This window comes from Erythrolamprus reginae, chromosome 4, assembly GCF_031021105.1.
Source record: "Erythrolamprus reginae isolate rEryReg1 chromosome 4, rEryReg1.hap1, whole genome shotgun sequence".
Classification (NCBI taxonomy): domain Eukaryota; kingdom Metazoa; phylum Chordata; class Lepidosauria; order Squamata; family Dipsadidae; genus Erythrolamprus; species Erythrolamprus reginae.
In genome coordinates, this window is record NC_091953.1 from 100666441 (window position 1) to 100688645 (window position 22205).

A 22205-nucleotide genomic window follows, 5' to 3' on the forward strand; every position below is an offset into this window, starting at 1 on the left:
ACATCGCTCCCAATGTTTTTATATTTCCCAATTCTCTTAGGTATAGTGCTTTATTCAATACTGAGAGGGGTTCTGAAAGTTATTTTTCTTGCAGTTATATCACTTCTGTAGTTATATCACTTCAAAACATTATTTTTCAACCATTTGTCACATAAACATTTAAAAAAATAGAAAGATTCCTCTACCCCTTCCCAAACCATGTAATAAATATTGTTTTGGAAAACTGGAAGCCCTACTGATGACAAAGTATCTCGATTGATATGGAAAATATTATCATCTAAACTTGTTAACAGCCTCATAATTAGTTTTCAGAATGTAAATTTTAATCTTGGGGTTCATTGGTTGTCAATTGCTCAACCATATACATCGGGGTGTCAAACACGCGTTATCATGGCATCATCACATGATGTATCATGACTTTCCCCATTCGCTAAGCCAGGTGTGGGCGTGGCCAGCATGTGACACATCCAGCTGGTTTGACAGCCCTGGTATAGATCATCAACAAAACAGAAGGAAAAAAGTAGATTATGTGACATTCTTTTGCTTACCAGATTGCCTTGAGGTATTTAGGTGATTTGATGATGATGATGATAATATTTTCAATTGTATATTCATTAAAACTTCAGCTTTTTCTTCTATATCTTTACTGATGTTCAGTTACATCCAGTACTCTGCAATATGATGTAATTCATTTGAAAACTGGAATGGAATACTGGATTTTTTATTAAATTAATTAGTTTAGCATTGAGCGGTGTGTTTCCATCATAGCAACAAGTACATGTCATAATTTTACAATTTGCTGAGGATAACCATGTGTAGCTAAAGTAATAAAGTATGGGAACAAAAGTTATAATGCGGAATAATTGGAGGTTAATTATCACAGTATAGTAGTTCGACGCGAGCTATGGAATGCCTGATTAGTCCTAGCTAGCAGTCAATATCCAGCAATTTTTCAGACTGTTGCACAAGGCCTGGCAATATTATGCATTATGAAGGAGTTAAAGTAAAAGAGTAATAGGGAGATGTACAGTTGGTCTGTGCAGTCTGCTAATTTGATGTATTATGGGGAAATCAGAATACAGTGATACCTCGTCTTATGAAATTAATTGGTTCTGGGACGAGGTTTGTAAGGTGAAAAGTTTGTAAGATGAAACAATATTTCCCATAGGAATCAATGGAAAAGTGATTAATATGTGCAAGTCCAAAACTCACCCCTTTTGCCAGCCAAAGCGCCCGTTTTTGCGCTGCTGGGATTCCCCTGAGGCTCCCCTCCATGTGAAACCCCACCTCCAGACTTCCATGTTTTTGTGATGCTGCAGGGGAATCCCAGCAGTGCAAAAACGGGTGCTTCGCTGGCAACGGAAGTCCAGAGGTGGGGTTTCCACCGAGGGGAGCCTCAGTGAAATTGCAGCATTGCAAAAACATGGAAGTCCTCGAAACCCCACCTCCGGGCTTCCGTGTTTTCGTGATGCTGTGATTTTGCTGAGGCTCCCCTCACAGGGAAACCCCACCTCCAGACTTCCGTTGCAGGCGAAGCGCCCGTTTTTGCGCTGATGGGATTCCCCGGCAATATCACAAAAACACAGAAGTCCGGAGGTGGTGTTTCCCATGGAGGGGAGCCTCAGGGAAATCCCAGCAGTGCAAAAATGGGTGCTTCACTGGCAACAGAAGTCCGGAGGTGGGGCATCCCAGTGGCAGCAGCTTGGGTTTGTAAGGTGAAAATAGTTTGGAAGAAGAGGCAAAAAAATCTTAAACCCCAGTTTGTATCTCGAAACATTTGTATGACAAGGGGTTTGTAAGACAAGGTATCACTGTACTGCCGATCTCATTGTTAAATGGTCAGGACATGAGAACATGTTTGATTATTTTAACCTGCCCAGGATTATGGGGCAAAGAAATTCTGGACAACTTCCTACACTTTCTTTGTCACTCATACAGTTAGGGTGTCCTAGATACATAAATTACTATAAAATTATTACTTATCTTAGCTTTTCCACAATGGAGGATATAGAGCAGTGGTTTCCAACTTGTTTTTGGTCAGGTCCCACCTAAGCATCTCTAAAATCCTGATGCCCTCCCCTTTTGGAATAGTAATTCTTACTATTCCAAAAGTGAACTTCTACTCATGTGGAGGGTGCTTAAAAGGCCATTAACTTGATTCCAATTGCCCCCATTAAAAATCAAATTGCCCCCTGCGGGGGGGTGGGCCCCACATTGGGAACCACTAATATAGAGTCTTGCCAAAATCAATTTGGCACTCTGTATCCATTGTAAGCTGTTCAGAGTCTTCTGGCCTGCTTTATATTCAGGGACAGTAAATGATGAATGAGGAGCTTAGCTGATGATAGTTTGCCAAACAGGATTTGTTTCCTTATGAATTGATATCTTCCAAAATTACTGGGACTAAGCCTATTGGGAGAAAGGATAGTCTTAGACAAAATTGAATATTGAGTCCTATACTTACATCCTGAAGAAGGCGCTATACCACAGGTGGGCAATTAATTTTGTCCAGAAGCCACATGAGAAACTTGACCTTATGTGGAGGACCGAACCAGGACCAGCACATTACTGTGAAGGTGCATAGAAATGCATGCACACACATGTGTAAACTGGAAAAAAGTAGCAGTTACTTTCAAAATAAAAACAAGCAGTTGTGCATACTTCTTTCCATTTGTTTTCTAATTTCTGATTGACTTCATGCAGGCTGGACAAAGTGAAGGGCTGTAAAAAAATTTACTACCACACTGTGGGCGTGGATTATTGTATAGGTGTGTCTTGCGGGCCATGTGGACCAGGTGGCAGTGGCTTGACAATCATATTACCTGGGGCGCCTTAAAGGTCATGTGACTGAGTGGGAGTGGCTTACCAACTAAGATAATTTTTCAACTAGGTCTTTGGACTCTTTTTCAGTTGATTAAGTCACATTATTTGAATAGCCACAAAAAGGACAAATGATAGACAGCATTATTTGTTGAGGAGCACAGTAAGATTTTAAGGTTTTGTAATGAACCCACTAGGTTCAGTATGATAACAGATTAGGCAAGTAGCTCAATTTTCTTTAATTGTTATAAAAGTTCAGTTCTAGATAATGATTAAAATGACTAAAGTGCTTACAGGTAAAATCATACTATTTAATTATTTTCTTTTAAAAAAAAGCAATTAAGGATCATGCTAAGGTACTAGAGAAGGAAGGACAATTAAAAAACTATTAAATATTCAATAAATAATTCATAAACCTACTACCCCCACTGGGGGGGGAAGCAGCCCATCACTGGCTGGACAGCACTTTTATCAGGCCAATGTCCAGTTATAGACCAGCAAGGTAGCAAATATTTGAAGAGAATGAGTTCTAGGTGTCTTTTTCAAGAAACTACTGGATTTTCTTGTTTTCCTTTGGAGATGTTTTGCTTCTAATCCAAGAAACTTCATCAGCTCTGACTGGATTGTGTAAAAATGGATGGTCTTTGAAAAGTCAGGACTCCGGTAGTTTAATCAGAACTGTGGAGCCATGGCCGAGTTCATGGCTGCGTTCGCGGGAGTTCGACCTCCTCATCGCCACTGAAAAGTCAGGACTCCGGTAGTTTAATCAGAACTGGTTTATTCATAACGAGGCAAAATACAAGCACTGGAACAGCAGTTTTCCGAATGAGGGCAACGGCTAATCCGTTGCCCTATTTATAATCTCTTAAAACGGCGGGCTTTTCTTAACTGACAACTATTTAACCTTCGCGGCTATTTCTAAATAGACGCGTCTTAACCAATCACAGATTTTCTGTGAATATTTTTAAACGAACACAACAGTCTTCAAAGAAAAAGAAAAAGCAGCTTTAGGGCAATGACTTCTAGGCATAAAGTTGTGGAAATTGTGTCAGCATCTTTGTTACCTATAGTAATTTTTCTGCCGGGCTCTCTGATAGGAGCCTCCCGAAAATTCAAGGGTACAAATTTCAGACACACACACGTTTGAAAATTCAAAACAATGTTCTTTATCACAAAAGTCAAAATAAACTAAGCACTTTTTTTGTATTGCAAAGAGCACTCATCCCAAACAACCGGGTAGTCTGTACAATTTCCCTTAATCAGTCATTAAGTACTTAGCTAGCAGCTGTGAAGAAACTTCACACCCCTTCGTCTTCCAACAAAGTGAGACACACACACACACACACGTTGCTCTGCTTTGTTTTCCAAGGCATGAAAAAGCAACAAAGTCCAGACACCACAGGATTCCTGACGAACTCCAATCAGATATTCTTCCACAACAGCCAAACCCACATGCTGCTATTTATAGCAGCAGCCCTAATTACTGGAGCCCCACCCAAACACAGGTGGCCTCACTTATTTCCTGTAATATGTTCTTACTTGGTTTCTTCTACGCATAATTCTGCGCTTGCGTGGGTCCAAAATGTCATCATCTGAATCAAGGGAAGATAAGAGAGATTGACTGCCTGGGCTGTGTGTCAAGCCCTCCTCTGCCAAGTCACTCCCACTTTCTTCTTCATCCGAGGAAACTAAACTCTGAACTGATTCTGTCGGCAATAACACAGGCCTGTTGAATTTTCCCCTGCATCCACCTCCCTATTCCCTGGGGCAGGAGTTGGGCCAAAGCCAACCACAACAGTAATAATAGACCTTTATTACAGTCAAAGACCATCAATATAACAATAATAGTAATAATAATTTTTAAAAATTTTAAAAAACCAGAATATCCAAGAAACATTTCAGATTCTTAGAATCTAGACATTTTAGTATCTCTTTGATCCTAGTATTTTAGTATCTCTTTGATCCTAGCTATGATGAAGGTACACATTTTTATTTATTCTTGGGTGATAAATGTAGTCCTTGACTTACAGCAGTTTGTTGACCATCCAAAGTTGGTCGTCACCCAAGTCAACAAAGACATGCTAGGTGTTGAGGTTCTTGGACATCTGGAGACAAACGAATTACAAAATTCATGACTTTTGGCTGACCAACCAAAATTGACCCACTGTAAATATACAAAAGATGTACATATCTCGCTATGATGAAGGCACACATTTTTATTTATTATTGTTATCATTTATTAGATTTGCATGCTGCCCCTCTCCGGAGGCTTGCGATGAATCCCCACTGCTGCTACAGTTTAGCATATATTGTAGGCCTCCTTTTAATAAGAAGAGTTTGAATGATAGAATCGCTTCTCTTGGTATATTGAGCAATATACCTATCAGGGACTTTCTAAAACCAGAGAAATGGAAGATCATCACACAATATTTAAAATATGAGATTTGTTCAGTCATTTGTTTTTTTTTCCAGGAATGTATACTTGGTCTTCCAGCCATGATTTGAATTTTCGGGTAGTTTATTTGTAGTTTTTGTTCCTTACAATATTGAGCAAGAGTCAATAGAGCCATGATATTGTTAACAAGAGGTCGATTTAGACATGGAAATCTGCAATGCAGTGCCACATATACAGGCCAGGTCTCCAAAGGGTTCAAAATACTCATAGCCTGCTCTATGTATAGTATATTTCATCCCTCAATCTGAAACCAGATGCAAAAAACTTGGTCCCTATTGCAAATATTTGAGGCAGCCACTAGTCTTAAATAAGAGCAGGACTTAGCTTAGGGTTAGCTACTGACCAATTTCTTATTCCATACGTTTTTGATAGAGAAACTAGCATAGCCAAATAGGGTTAATGATTCAAATAAACAAATAAATAGAAAAGTGAACCTCAGTCCAGAAGAAATAAAGTGCCAGTAACAACAACTGCCTCATTCATCCACCTATTTAAGCCCCAGATAATTTCTCTCATGGAACTACAGGATCTCCAACTGAAAGGTAAACATACATGCAACAAAGAGCTTACCTCTTTACTCTTGCGTATACTGAAGCTCTGTAGGTATACAAGAGTCCCACGGCTTTGAACTTCAACACAAAACTGCAGCTGCCACCTTTTTTGGCCTTCCCTAAATATAACTTGGAACACTCAATATTCAATTTTCAAAGCTACCCGGCTATGTCTTTAACTTAAGTAGGTAAATTAGTCTTTCTAATGAGTGTTATTCATCCCATTTTCATTTTGTGTAGTGTGAGCAAGAGTATAATGTGGGATTATTTAACATAAATAAATAGTATTGGAAAGGTTAATACGAATTTAAGTACCGTCTGGCATTAACTTTCACAATGAAAGGATGTATGTGTTTTAAAAAGAGCAGCTCTGGCTTTAGGTTTTACAGGGAAAATATATTTCAGAACTTCTTTTTTCCAGGTGTGCCAAACAATCTTGAAAATAAGAATAAACATTTTGTTTAAAAAAAACCCAGTGTATTATTATTGCAATTAACTACTCCCCTTTTCAGAGGTTCTGTGCATCAGATTACATCTAATTGCCCCTAAACAATTTACTGGTGGGTTGCTTATAGAAAGTAAACAAATAGAGTTTAACAGCCATTTTAGTGTAAGTTTCTTTTGCTCTGCTTTTCCCTCCCTGTTTTTTGTTTTTCCTTATACTAACGGGGAGAATCGTTACAAATTTCTCTTATAATCCAGCCTAAGGATCAATGCTTGGTAAACTGGCGGGTATTCTGCAATAAATTCTCCCATTTATAGACTTTCCCTAGACCTAGTAGCTGCTAATGTCATTGAAATTGATTATTTGTGGTGTTTTTATCACTGCTTAAAATATCTAATTGCTTTTTCTCCACGGACTTGAATTTCGTTTGCTTGTTGCTTGACAATTAATGAAGGGACAAAGCCCAAGTAATGCGACAAATTTGGGGCCTACTGAGACATTCTTCTGTTGATAACCATACACTTCATCAGAATGGATAGATTCACAATTTAGTATACTGAATTTTAGTTTCTGTTGTTTTAGCTGTATGCCTTGGTGGCGCAGTGGTTAGAATGCAGTACTGCAAGCTGCTTCTGCTGACTGCTGGCTGTAGTTCACCAGTTCAAATCTCACCAGGCTCAAGATTGACTCAGCCTTCCATCCTTCCGAGGTGGGTAAAATGAGGACCCAGATTGTTGGGGGCAATATGTTGTCTCTGTAAACCACTAGAGATGGCTAAAAAGTACTGTGAAGCAATATATAAGTCTAAATGCTATTGCTATGCCATGTACCTGTTTTCTTATATAAAAACAAGAGGAGAGGGGCAGCATAGAAATCCAATTAATTAATAAATTAATTAATAAATTTATACTGTAGTTAGATTGATGGGGAAAAGCCACATATTTTAAAACTATCCTTCAGCAGTTCCATGTCCTGTATTAATTTCTATTTTTTTAAAAAAAACTGAGGAAAGAATAAAATGTATGTCTCAGGAATAATTTCTTTCTGTTGGTTAAAAGAATAGTGAGTAATAATTATTTCAATTGTTTAGTAAGAATGTATTTGTTTATTCAGACTGTGGTGCAAAAACAGAGGATCATTTTTTAACCCATCATGGCAAGCTGACTCTTCAAAAATTATGTCCTGAAGCAGGGGTGAGTTCCACTTATGTTTTGTGCATGCATCCCCATGAGCAATTTCATTTCCATGCATGCTCAGACTGTAGATTCAGCCTGAAACATAGCTGAGGAGCTGATCAGCTGTGCTTTGGGTGAAGAAATAAAGGCCAGTGCTAACCTGGGGGCAAGCAGGAGGGCTTTTTTCAAAGCACAGATCGAGCAGAAGACATCAAAACACAGGAAAATCAACCAAAAATTCAGGAAAAATGATGGTAGCGAGTACAGACAGAACAGGATCTGTGATGCCAAAATTACATCACCAACAGGTCACTAACAATTTGGGCAATCTGGTCCAAACTGGGAGGAACCCACCCCTGCATTGAAGCCAAGACTTTGTAACTTGGGAAGATGGACAGATGATAACAACGGCTATTGCAATGACCTTTACATTAAACTCATCAAAACAGTAACAGCATGGAGGAGAACAGTGGAGGGAACAAGGACTCAGCATAGACCAACTGCATGGACGGTTCATCAGTGGGTACGATGTGGGTACGACGAAACTTTGATAAATAAAACTTAATTTCTATTCTGTCATTCTAGCCTAGTTGCTGTTGATTAACAAATGTTTGAAAAAAGAAAATAGACTTGTAAAACATTCCTAATCATTAGATATACAGATAGATCACTACAGAGAAACAAGATTGTAAGTAAACTTCCACAAAAACCTAGAAGAGGATTTTAAAAATCTAAGAAAAAACAGGAAAAGGAAGGGTTAAAAAGAAAGTTATGTGAAAAAAGAAAGACACACAGTAGTTCACTGCTGAACTATGAGAAAAAGTTGCAAGGTGAGACACTAAGGTCGGGATTATTCAGCAGTTAGAAATCAACCATCCAATTCCCTGAAAATTAAAAGTATAATGGAATAAAGGAGAAAAAAAGCTAATTATTGACAAGTCTTATCCTCTACCTATAACCCCTAATTTTATAAATCGCCGTTAGAATGACTATTAATTCTTGTTCATAAATTAATAGCTTCATTTATAGTGCAATAACTTCTTGTACCAATTGTATTTAGGTTACAACAGCAATCTATATTGTGTCTGGTGTCACTAATTTTAAATGCTTTTTTTAAAAAAACAGAGATACAGATGCATAGAAACTACCATTCAATTACTAAAATAGCTTCCAGATCTCTTTAAGCATAAATAAGTCTCCAATTGTTTCTGTCCATCCAGAGTAATCGGGCAAAGTGGATGTCCAACAGGTCCATTCAATTAAATGTTGCCAGCTTATAGAACCAAGCAAACATGCCTTCTCGGATGTGGACCATGCCCTCTGGATCATCAGCCCCCAGAGATACATATGGTACCCACCCTTCAAATGTTGCAGAGGTTTCCTAAAACCTGGCTTCGATCCCAGGCCTTGGATTTGAGTGGAATCTCTGGCATTTTTTTTCCTTGATCTTATTTATGTGGTTTTGCCTGGGTGGTCAGGTTCTTTTTAAAATTATGTACTTTTAAAAATTATGAACCCTTCTAAATATTGTAAAAGCCACCAGAATCGTTTTGGAGTCAGGCAGTCTAAACTCCTACAAATGAAATCAAATAAATAATAGTAAAAAGATTAACTATTGACATTTTTCTTTTTTAATCTTTGACCGTTCTTATTAAGCGCATATCTGATGAACCGTTTTTTTTAAATAATAAATTGATTGAACTTTACCATTAAAAGAAAAAGAACTTGCACTCACTAAGAAATTAAAAGAAAAAATATAAAATGCAGAAAAAAGGGAGGAATAAAAAGAAAAAAGAAAAAACAATGTAGTAAAGGAAAAGAGAAATGTATAAAGAAGTAAATTCCTCTTTAAAACAAGTATGAACAATTTTAGTATCTTATCACCTTCCTTTAAATTCAGAAAGTAATCTTTTCCCCATATCTCATATCTTATAAAGAAAATTTTAAAGCTGCATCTTCCCTTCACCTTTAACAATCTTGTTCCTTAATCCCATCAAATAATATCCTAGGATTTGGATTTTTTTTCACCTTGTTTTTCTTTCTTTGTCCTTTCTCACAAAATTCTTCCAAACTGTAACAAATATCTTTTAACAAATAAATTCAATATAAGAAAGTTATCTACATTACCCTTTTAGTTTGTTAAAACATCAGCTGATTTCATTTATATCTCCAGTCTACAATATATACTGGTATAAGGTATATTGGTATACTGAAAAAGAGCCAAATTGTGTTTAATAAATTCACCGAAGAAAGAATTTTTTCATATATATCTGGAAACGAACTAGACATAGTAGACCACTACATATATCTTAGCCAATGGACGTCAGTGGAAAGTGATACAATGAAGGAAATTGAATGGCATGTTAAATGTCTTCGGAGAGGGGCGGCATACAAATCTAAGTAATAAATAAATAAATAAATAAATAAATAAATAAATAAATAAATAAATAAATAAATAAATAAATAAATAAATAAATAAATAAATAAATAAATAAATAAATAAATAAATAAATAAATAAATAAATAAATAAATAAATAAATAAATGTGGTTGGCAGGCATTCAAAAGCTAAGCATAATTTTCAAGAATAAACTCCCCTTATGCTTGAAGAGAAAAGTTTTCAATCAATGTGTGTGACCTGTTCCAACATGGACACTAACCTCACAATTGATACAAAAGCTATGAAGAAGAGCTAGGAAGACATGATCAGCATTACAATGCAAGACAAAAACATCTACACATGGATTAGAGAACAAACGAAAGTATATGAGTTTACTGTCATCAAGAGAGTAAAAGAATTGAAATGGAAATGGGCTGGTCGTATAGCAAGAAGAACTGATGGCAGGTGGACCAAGAAAGTCATAGATGTCATAGTCACTTGATAGAAAGCATCCACAAAAAGACCTAAAGATTGATCAATGATATCAACCAGTACTGCAGTCCCCATTGGCAAAAGAAAGCCAATCGATCCTATCCGGTATATTGACTTCTATAGACCTTGTTTCCCCCAAAATAAGGCATCCCCTGATAATAAGCCCAATGGGGCTTTTGAGTCATGGCAATAAGGCCAAGTGCTTATTTCAGGGTTCAAAAAAATATATACAACAGTCTTATTTTCAAAGAATCCTGGTAATCTTCTAAAACCAATCTATTTATATTGGGAGGTATTTCTAAAATTCTGGATCCTTTATTCTCAAATATCTTTCCATATGTCCAATGTTAAAATGTTTTGCTCTATTTTGTAGTCATAATTTAATTTAAACGTTCTTCTCCTTTAATTATAATTATTCGTTCCTTTTGGTTCCCTCTAGTGTCCAACCTTCAAAATCCAATCTTATCTTTTTAAAGAAAAAAAGTATTCAAAACAACAGCATTTTCCTATGGGAAGGTTTCTTTTAATTAGTTTCAAAATCTTGTTTCAAATCCATCTGGAGCCTTAATCTGTTTGTACCTTTTCATAATCAACATTCTAATCACCATTTTGCTGTTTATTCCACCCCCTGCCCCCCTCCCGAAAATTTTAAGTTTTTAAATTTGTATTTAAAATTTCATTTCCTAAGGATTAAAGGAAACTCACCTGGTGTAATTAAAACAAAATAGTCATTCTGAAGGCTCCTAGTATTTGAAAAGCTGTTAACAAGCAATTTCAAAAAGTGTTTAAGAAAGAAGTATATGAACCTTATGTCCCTAAAAAGGCTGTCTGCAGTTTAAGTAAGTTGACTATTACCTCATCTTCCAGAGCTTTAAACCTATAGGAGACAACTGTTTGGCAGCCTCCTTATAAGGAGCAACTGTCTGGAGCATTTGTGGGCAATCCCAAGTCCTTTCCTTGTTCAGCTCAACCTATCATTTTACATAAGAACATGAGAAGAGCCATGCTGAATCAGGCCAAAGCCCATCGAGTCCAGCATTCTGTGTCACACAGTGGCCCACCAATTGTCCATGGGGATCTTGAGCAGAAAGAGAAGGCAAAACCCTCCCTTTCCCTTGACCCCCAACAAATGGTACTCAAGGGAATCCTGCCTGCCTCAACCAACATAGAGGCGGCACATGGACATCCGTTTCAATAACCACCGACACACTTGGCATCCATGAATCTGTCTAATCCTGCCTTGAAGCTATCAAGGCTGACAGCTGTCATGACCTCTTCTGGAAGTGAATTCCGTAAACCAACAACCCTCTGGGTGAAGAAATATTTCCCTTGATTTGTCCTCACTTTCTTCCCTATGAGCTTTAGGGAGTGCCCCCTTGTCCTAGTATTGTGTGATAGAGAAAATATTTTTTCTCTATCCACATTTTCTATCCCATGCATGATTTTATACACTTCGATCAAGTCACCCCTTAAATGCCATCTTTCAAGGCTGAAGAGACCAAGGCTCTTCAGATGCATTGGTTGATATGACAAACATACATTTGTCTCTATCCCCAGCTGATACTACTGCTCATTTATTTAAGTGAGAATAAATACCTTTAAAAATCACAGTTCTGCCAGTAGAACATATCCAAGTCCCAAAATGAGTAGCTCTAAGAATCTAATTTCAGCTTATTTACCCCACTCTGTAAATTTGCAAATATTCAATTGCCACTGAAATGGACATCTTGTCCAATAAGTGAATCCAAAGCAGGAGAGGAGCTGAATCTAAACTGAAAAAATATTGTTCAATTCCTTACACTTGAGCTTGGTCCTGAAAAGTACAGCCTCCTTGGATGAACAATTAACAATTAACATTAATTGTTAATTGCCCTACATGGTTTAGACCTAGATTATTTATGGGACCATCTTCTGCCTCACATATCCCAGTCAGCCTTCTCCAGATCCCATCAGCCAAGCAATGTCGACTGGCGGGACTGTGAGGAAGAGCCTTCTCTGTTGCTGGAATCTCTGGGATCAACCCCCCCCCCCCTCCAGAGATTCATATTGTCCCCACCCTCCTTGCTTCCGAAAGGCGTTGAAAACACATTTAAGCCAGCAGGCCTGGGGCCATTGAGTGATATTTCATCACTCTGGCCAGTAATATGAGTGATGACTGTCTGACATTTATATTGGGTTTTAATTTTTTTATTATTTTTTTATTATTATTATTTATTGGACTTGTATGCCGCCCCTCTCCGCAGACTCAGGGCGGCTAACAACAATGATAAAAACAACATGTACAATCCAATTAATAAAACAACTAAAAACTCTTATTATAAAAACCAAATATACACACAAACATACCATGCATAACTTGTAATGGCCTAGGGGGAAGGAATATCTTAACTCCCCCATGCCTGGCGATAAAGGTGGGTCTTGAGTAATTTGCGAAAGACAAGGAGGGTGGGGGCCGTTCTAATTTCTGGGAGGAGTTGATTCCAGAGGGCCGGGGCTGCCACAGAGAAGGCTCTTCCCCTGGGGCCCGCCAAACGACATTGTTTGGTCGATGGGACCCAGAGAAGGCCAACTCTGTGGGACCTTATCGGCCGCTGTGATTCGTGCGGTAGAAGGCGGTTCCAGATGTATTCTGGCCCAATGCCATGTAGGGCTTTAAAGGTCATTACCAATACTTTGAATTGTGACTGGAAACCGATCAGCAGCCAGTGCAGGCCACGGAGTGTTGCAGAAACGTGAGCGAATCTAGGGAGCCCCACGATGGCTCTCGCGCCCGCATTCTGCACGATCTGAAGTTTCCGAACACTTTTCAAAGGTAGCCCCATGTAGAGAGCATTGCAGTAATACTTGTTTTACTTGTTTTTATTCTATGTATTGGGGTATTTTAACTTTGCAATTCTTTTTTATTGTTGTAAACCGCCCAAAGTCCGCTTGGAGAAGGGCGGCCTATAAATTTGAAAGATAAATAAATAAAATAAATTAACAATGCACTTAAATAGCAACCTTTAAGCACAGGACCATAACTGTGTGCTCGTGGACGTGAATGTGTATGGTTATTTTGTTTTAAAAGTGAACTGTGCATGCATGCCCAAATCAAAATAATTGAAGTTTCATAATGTTGGAGTTAGGGAGGGAGGGAGGGAAGCCAGAGCAGTTTCTTCTTCTTCATGAAAGCATGATAAATAATTAATCAATTGCAGCCATGTGGCAGTTTGAAATGCAAATGTGATGGCTGAAGATACAGTGCTTGCCATCAAGGAGAAAATGAGGTGACTGAAAGGTACAACCTGTTCTACCTGCTGATTGGAAAAGCTTGGACATGGGGGATGAAACAGAGCCAGGCAAGAGCCTCCTTGGCTACTCTTAATGCCTGCCTTTGACCTTCCATTTGCTTTCATGTCCTGCCCCAAAACAGCTCTTGCTTTTAAAAAAAATGATGAAAGGAGAATTTTCTGCAGGATGGGAAAGAAAAACACAACCTGAAGAAAATTTTCCTCCAGGTTGCAGGACGCTGAAGAAAAGCCTCTTTTCTTTTTCCTTCAGTATTATTAATTTGCACCTTTTTCTCTGCAATCCACCTTCTCTAGAGTCATTCCCACAAATAGTTTCATGACTCAGGAGGTGGCAACATCAACTTGCGAAAGACCAAAGGAAAGAGGATGGCATCCTGTGTGCACGTAGCTAAGGTAGGGAGAAGGATTTATTTATTTATTTATTTATTATTTATTTATTTATTTATCCAATACACAAATACATAGGAAGAAAAATAGACATGTAGTAATATATATAAGGGTAAAGTGAACTTAGGGGAGAGGATATATGAAAGGAATAGAATATATATGATAGGTGAGAGAAAGGAAAGACAATTGGACAGGGGACGAAAGGCACACCAGTGCACTTATGTACGCCCCTTACTGGCCTCTTAGGAACCTGGAGAGGTCAATCGTGGAGAGTCTAAGGGAGAAATGTTGGGGGTTAGGGGTTGACACAATTGAGTCCAGCAATGAGTTCCACGCTTCGATAACTCGATTGTTGAAATTATATTTTATACAGTCAAGTTTGGAGTGGTTCGTATTAAGTTTGAATCTGTTGCATGCTCTTGTGTTGTTGCGGTTGAAGCTGAAGTAGTCATTGACCGGTAGGACGTTGCAGCATATGATCTTGTGGGCAATACTCAAATCGTGTTTTAGGCACCGTAGTTCTAGGCTTTCTAGGCCCAGGATTGTTAGTCTATTTTTGTAGGATATTCTGTTTCAAGTGGAGGAGTGAAGGGCTCTTCTGATGAAATATCTTTGGACATTTTCAAGGGTGTTGATGTCTGAGATGTGGTATGGGTACCAGACAGATGAGCAGTAGTCTAGGATGGGTCTGGCAAAAGTTTTGTAGGCTCTTGTGAGTAGTGTGAGATTGCCTGAGCAGGAGCTGCATAGGATCAGGTTAACAACTCTAGAAGCTTTTTTTGGCGATATTGTTCCAGTGGGCTTTAGCACTTATGTCATTCAATATTAGTATTGGCTATCAGCAAGGCTCTTTTTATGCAGAAGGTAAGAAGGGGGAATTGAGCTAGTGAAGCATTGATCTGCACTGCAGAGATATAAATTATAAAGCTCAGGTCTTCCACACTACAGTTTGCTTGGAAGACTTCATTGGAGTAGGGAGAATCTCAAGGTTGGCCTTCTCCAAGTCCCGCTGGCCAAGCAATGCCGGTTGGCAGGACCATGGGGAAGAGCCTTCTCTGTTGAAGTCCTGGTCCTTTGGAATCAATTCCCTTAGAGATGCATACTGCCCCCACCCTCCACACCTTCCAAAAGGTGTTGAAAACACACTTATGCCAGTAAGCCTGGGGCCGTTGAGTGATAGTTCTCCGCTCCGGACAGTAGTATGAATGAGTGATGACTATATGAAATTTATACTGGGTTTTAATTTTTTACTTAGGTTTTTTTTAATGTATTGGGGTATTTTAACTTTGTAATTGTTTTTATTGCTGTTAAGCTGCCCTGAGTCCACTAGGAGAACAAACAAACAAACAAAAAATGGGAGCGCACTGAGTCTATGTGTTCTCCAGAAACTGCTAAAGCTGGTTGAGTCTTGGCAGCCTCCATTAGAAATGTTTACTGGCTATATAAGGGCAAGAATATTTAAGAACCGTTCAAAAAGATTCTGTACTGATTTGTACAGCTAGTCCTTGAACACCTGAGATGTTCATACACAGAGGCTGTTTACAAAGCTGGTTCCTGTTGTCTTTTCAATTCAGTGGATATTCCTTGGTCATCTTCTAACAGGAATGCAGAAACTGTTCCTGCCAAGCGGTGGTGGACTATGAGCTGGAATGCTAAATTGCACTCGCTGCCGCGGCTCGTAAGTTCTTACGGGACCAGCGCGATTTTGCTGCTGCTCCTGTGGAGGTAGCAAAATCGCACACGGAGCCACAGGTAAAAGCTCGCCGAAAACACGGGTGCAATTTTGCTGCCTCCACAGGTGCAGCAGCAAAATCGTGCTGGTCCCACAAGAACTTACAAGCCACCGCAGCGACCACAATTTAGCGTTATTTATTTATTTTATTTATTCATTTGTCCAATACAAAATACATATGGAAGAGAATAGACATGAAGTAATATATATAAAGATAATATGTAAAAATAGAGAAGAAGATATATGAAAGGAAGAAAATATATATGATATATGAGATAAAGGAAAGACAATTGGACAGGGGACAAAAGGCACACTAGTGCACTTATATACGCCCCTTACTGACCTCTTAGGAACCTGGAGAGGTCAATCATGGATAGTCTAAGGGAGAAATGTCGGGGGTTAGGGGTTGACACTATTGAGTCCGGTAATGAGTTCCACGCTTTGACAACTCGATTGTTAAAGTCATATTTTTTACAGTCAAGTTTGGAGCGGTTAATATTAAGTTTGAATCTGTTGCATGCTCTTGTGTTGATGTGGTTGAAGCTGCTGCCAACTATTGCCAAACTATATCGCACAATCTGGACCACTATCTACACAGAAGGGGCTTACTGGAAATGGTAGGTTACCTGTCTGGTAGTGAGAATAACAACAGGAGACAGACTTCAAAGGAACTTCTTTACTAGGCACTTCTCTGTAAAACCAGCAACTTGTAGTCTGACAGCTAGCGCTTTTATAGGAAGCTGTCAGATGTTACAGCCAATAGCATTTGAGCATTGTTCCGCTCAAACTTTGGACCTGGGTGAAACCTTGTAAGCAGTTTCATACATAACATCTAAATGAGAATGGATTCATGTTTTCTCCTTGTAAAGCATGCATTTCTAATCTATTTAAGATCAAGAATGATCAGAATAATAAAATAACAGAGTTGGAAGGGACCTTGGAGTTCTTCTAGTTCTCAGTTTCTGAAAGCAAGTCATCCCACTGATCTAGATGATCTAGATGTTGAGACTCTAGGAAGAGTGAAGAGACGAGCAACAAAGATGATTAGGGGCCTGGAGATTAAAACATACATATATATTATAAAGGAAAAGATGCTACCTTTATTAGAATTCAATAGCTGACAATTCAAACCTGTTAATAGATATACAGTGTTCCCTCGATTTTCACGGGGGTTACGTTCCAAGACCTCCCATGAAAATCGATTTTCCGCGAAGTAGCGGTGCGGAAGTAAAAATACCATCTGCGCAAGCGCGCCCTTTTTCCATGGCCACGCAAGGGCTTGAAGTTGGAGGCGGGGAGCGACGAAAGTTGGCAGGGCAGTTTGGGCAGCCGAGAGTGTTCAAAGAAGAGCCCCCGGTGTTTCTTTCTGCACAAACGCAGTTTGGAAAAAAAAGATCGGGGCAGCACCGAAGGGCAGGAATCGCCGCAAGTTCCTCCAGATTTTGTTTTCACCGCCGCTGGGATTGCCTCTTCTTAGCGACTTTTCCTCCTTTTCTTTCATTCGGTTGAGAACGCCAGCCTTCATTTATTCCACCCTCCCTTCCTCTCTCCGAGCATCTGGGCTTTTTGAGCGAGTGGGGCTGTGTATTTTCTTTCTTGGGAAGAAGAGGAAGGGGCAACAAGAGACCCCGCAATTGCCTGCTCCCCCCCCCAACACACACGCACGCAAACACACCTTTCTTCCTCCCCCCCTTCCCATCCCCGCAACTCCTGCTCCGCGGGGCTGTTTGACTCGGTTCCCACTGCCTTGCGGGCGCCTCTGTTCGGAGGAGAGCGCGAAGCTTCCCAGGTGGCAGATCGGCTGAGTCGAGTTCACCAACGGGGCTGAGACTGGAGCCCATCCATCCTCCCCCTCCCCGCTTCAAGGCCGCAGAAAGTGGGGTACCAACAACTGGGATTTTTGACGCTCCGGTGTACATCAGGGGTTCAAGGGGACTATGGTAAGAGTCGGGGCAGTTTTCGTCTTCGGAGGCAATAAAAGGAGGGGGCATTGATGGGGATAAGGAGAGAGATGAGAGAAGTAGGGTTTGGAGAGCCGGGCTGTATAATCAACAGATCAAAGTTTTAGAGGTGTTTTTCGGAAAACACCTGGAAGAAAGTTTTTTTAGAAAACCCCCACCGTGGGTACAATTAAAGGTGGGGAAGTTCCCCATCCAGCTACTTTGTAATAAAAAATCTCTCGCCACGTAAGTTTGGTGATGACGTATGACGTCATAGGGCGGGAAAAACCGTGGTATAGAAAAAAAACCGTGGACTATTTTTAAATTATTATTTTTTGAAAAACCGTGGTATAGCCGTTTTGCGAATATCGAAACCGTGAAAATCGAGGGATCACTGTACTCCAGTGCCAGTCTATTACATTTTTTTTAAAATAATCCACTTTCTATTTCTTAGTTACACTAAAAATTAAAATACTGTGTCAAATATATACCAAAATTTCCAAATATATTTCAAAATCTCTCTCCTCCATTGCTCTAAAGATACTTATTTCATTGCTTCAAAATGTCTTGAATTATACAATTCTAACTTATGGAAATTTTTAATTTCATTTGACAATAAATAAAAATCTTCTCATTTCTTGTCTTATTTTAAAAGGTAATTAGTAGTTTCATATCTGCATTTTAAAAGAACTTAATTTGGTTTTATCTTATGATCTCTCAATTCTTAGATAAAGGTTTTTTGGTCCCATTTTATAATTAAAAACATAAATAGTTTTAATGTTTTATTGTGGAAGAATAATGTTGCTTTTGTCCAAACAAGCCAATGTAAGAACTTGGGCTTATAAAGTGACTACAAAGCAAAAGTTAAATACTTACAGTTGTAAGAAGAGAAGATGGCTGTAATGACAAGCATATTTTGCAAACTCTGGAAAGATCTTTTGATAGATTATAGAAAGACAGCGCTACAATACGCTCAAGGTAAGTTGACACATCCAACTCCCTGCTGGGCAGCCAGCCATCCCAATTTGCCTGCCTAATCTTAACAATCTTGGTGGTTTTTATTTCTAAATGTTACTTATATTTTTGTAGTTATATTTTAGGGAGCCCCTTGTCATAATATTTCTGCTTATCTATTACTATAATAATAATAATGTATGTGTGTTTGTGTGTGTGTTTCTGTCTGTCTGTCTGTCTGTCTGCCTGTCTGGTTTGGGTCTGGGTCCAGTGATGGGCTGCCAAACTTTTTATTGCCACACTGTGGCTTATTTTATGGGTGTGGCCTGATAATTATGTGACTGGGTAGGAGTGACTTACCAACCAAGATAAGTTTTCAAATAGGTGCTTAGACTCTTTTTCAGTTGATTAAGTCACATTATTTGAATAGCTACAAAAAGGAAAAATGAGAGACAGCATTATTTGTTGAGGAGCACAGTAACATTTTAAGGTTCTGTACTGAACTCACAAGGTTCAATATGATATGATAACAGATGAGGCAAGTAACTCAAATTTCTTTCATTGCTATAAAAGTTCAGTTCTGGATAATGATAAAACGGATTAAAGCATTGATGGGTAAAAACATACTATTTAATTATTTCCTATTTTAAAAGTAATGAAGGATCATACTAAGGTACTAGAGAAGGAAGGACAATTTAAAAACTATTAAGCATTCAATAAATAGTGCATAAACCTACTATTCCTACTGCATCCCCCCCTCCCAAGGGGGCAGCAGCCCATTAATGTCTGGGTCTATCACCTTGCAAGTCTCAAGATGAGATAGCAAGATAATATCTAACCAACTTGACATCTCATGATCAACAGATAATAGAATAGAATAGAATAAAATTTTATTGGCCAAGTGTGATTGGACACACAAGGAATTTGTCTTAGTGCATATGCTCTCAGCGTACATAAAATAAAATATACATTTTATGTGCTCTATGGGAAAAAAAACATATGTCCCTAATAGCATGTTGAAAGATTGAGGCTAAGGAGTGTTCCATATCCCAACCAATATTTCAGCAAAGAATACCTTCCCATACTACAGCAAAATGTACATATATATTCTCTCTTTTAGAGCGTCCCCTATCTCCACAAAGAAGTGTCCCATAATGACACAAATCACATAGACTACTACTCAGTGAGGGAAAGGGTGTTTCCACTCATCCTTCATCTATCCCTTTTTCAGATAAACCAAAAGGCAGGACTTATATTGCAGGATCAAATTCAGCAAGATGAAGAATGGGTATCACGATGTGAAGTGTATATGGAGCCTTGGCCCACATGTGGAACCAATTGGTCTTGCATTGTGTTGTTCTGCCCATCATCTTCTTCATTTGGACCTGTCCTGCATTCCATCCTGACAAGGCAGTCCTGTAGCTATCCAAATGCTGAGTCTGTCAAATTTAAAGACAACGGCCAGGCCTGCTCTTTATGAAGTCTTTACTTCTGAATGGCAAGGATTTTTTTTCAAAAAACAAGAAAGGATAATGATAATTAATGAGTTAGTCAATTTATTTAAATTTTACAATTACAAACTATCTGAGTGGTTGTTGCTTAAATCAAGTAGTATATATATATATATACTGAGCAATCCTAAATTAAGTCAAGCATATTGATGAATTACTCAACTTTGTTGCCAAATGGAAAGGCAAGTTATGATGGTTATTTTGGTTTGTCATACAGTCATCCAGATGTTCAGACTGGATTTGGCATTTTATCAAATCCTTCCCAAGAACTGAAGACAGGCAGATGTGGATATTTGATGGAGTTATAGATATTGACACAAGACGTAAGCTTTTTCCAAATAAAGTTGTTTTTTGCAATCAACTGATGGTCATTTTTATCAATGCCAATGGTGTTCCGATAATGCTACAATTGCTTTGGGATTGCACCCAAAGCATTTATTAATATTGGTACTATCATTGCTTTCTCTTGGTACAGTCATTCTCTTTCTGTTTGTAGGTCTTTATATTGTGTTATCTTCTCTAATTCTTTCTATTCTATTTTCCTATCTACAGATACTGACACATCTACCATCCTGACTTTTAATTTTTTTTTACCAACTATTGTTAAATCTGTGGTGTTATGTGCCAGGTTCTGTCAGTTTGAACTGGAGTCTCAGATCATTTTAGCTTCTTCATTTTCTATTACTTTTATTATTATGGTTATTGTGGTTTGTTACACAATCAGCTGTATGTTTAGATTTGATTTGGCATTTTTATACTTATTGAATCTTTCTCAAGGTATCTGAGATAGTCAGATGTGAATGTTTTATGAGGTTAAAGGTATTGTCACAAGATATAAGTTGTTCCAGGTAAAGTTGCCAATAATTATTAACTTATTATTATTATTATTATTATTATTATTATTATTATTATTATTATTATTTTCAGGGCAATCAAAGCAGAGACTCAATATTGTTAGAAGAAATAAAACATTGTATTTTTATTTCAATTTTTCTAAGTATGTATTAAAAACTAGGTTGATATACTAGGGGTTCAACAGTCCTTCTGTTGAATTGTTAATTGTTTTGGGATATTTATCAAACTCCTGAACACCCTGAATTAAAGTTATATAAAATATCGGTTTGCAGATACAGTTAAAAATCATGTGACATGAATCATGTTTCTATCTAAGAGAGCAAACCACAATTTTATTATATTTAGTAAACTCAATATTTTATAAAATAAGGTTTATTTGATAGTAGTAAATTATACTGATTGCATGAAATTTAAATATTTGTTCTGACTGGTACTGTCACAAAGATTTGTGAAAGGATCACAGAATCACATCTTAAATCCTTACTATGCAGTTTACTGCAGTAATGAAGTATTTCATTCATTAGTCACATAATATTTTATTCCAAAAAAATTAAATTTTATTTACTCTTAGGTATTGCATATTTTATTATTCTACCAGTAGTTTGTTTTTGTTTGCTCTATTTTATTTCAATTGATTTATCAATTTGTGTGTGCATTTGCTTGAGTTTTGCAGTCTTCTCACATAAGTAAGTAAAGTAGTGGTCAGCAATGTTACAAAGAGATGTTTGTTGATTAAATATCCATTTCTGCTTTCTTATGTAGGTTATTGGCATGTTCCCATCAGCTATCACACTCACACACATCAAGATTTGGCAATGACAGTAATCACTCTAGTTCTCTTCCCTGTTGTCTTATAACTGTCTGGAAAAACAGATAGGCTAAAGATTTTTTTGTCTCTTTTAAAAGAATGTCTTTTACTAATAAACTAGTGGAGTTTCTTCTCAGACTGAAAATCAACTCTACCAGTTTATTAGTACCAGTCTAGACTTAAATGCATATAATGCAATTAATAAAACTTAAAAACCCAAGCCATTTTAGTTTTTTGTGGAAATACATTAGCTAGCCATGGTATCATATTCACTGGAATTTTATTTCAATGCTATAAAAATAATATGTCAGTGTAAAGATATTTGGAATAGGGAAAAGTGTTCTGTTTTGACTGAAAATTATAATTATAAATTATATTTCTATAAACACTGCATTTTAAAAGTGTTATCAC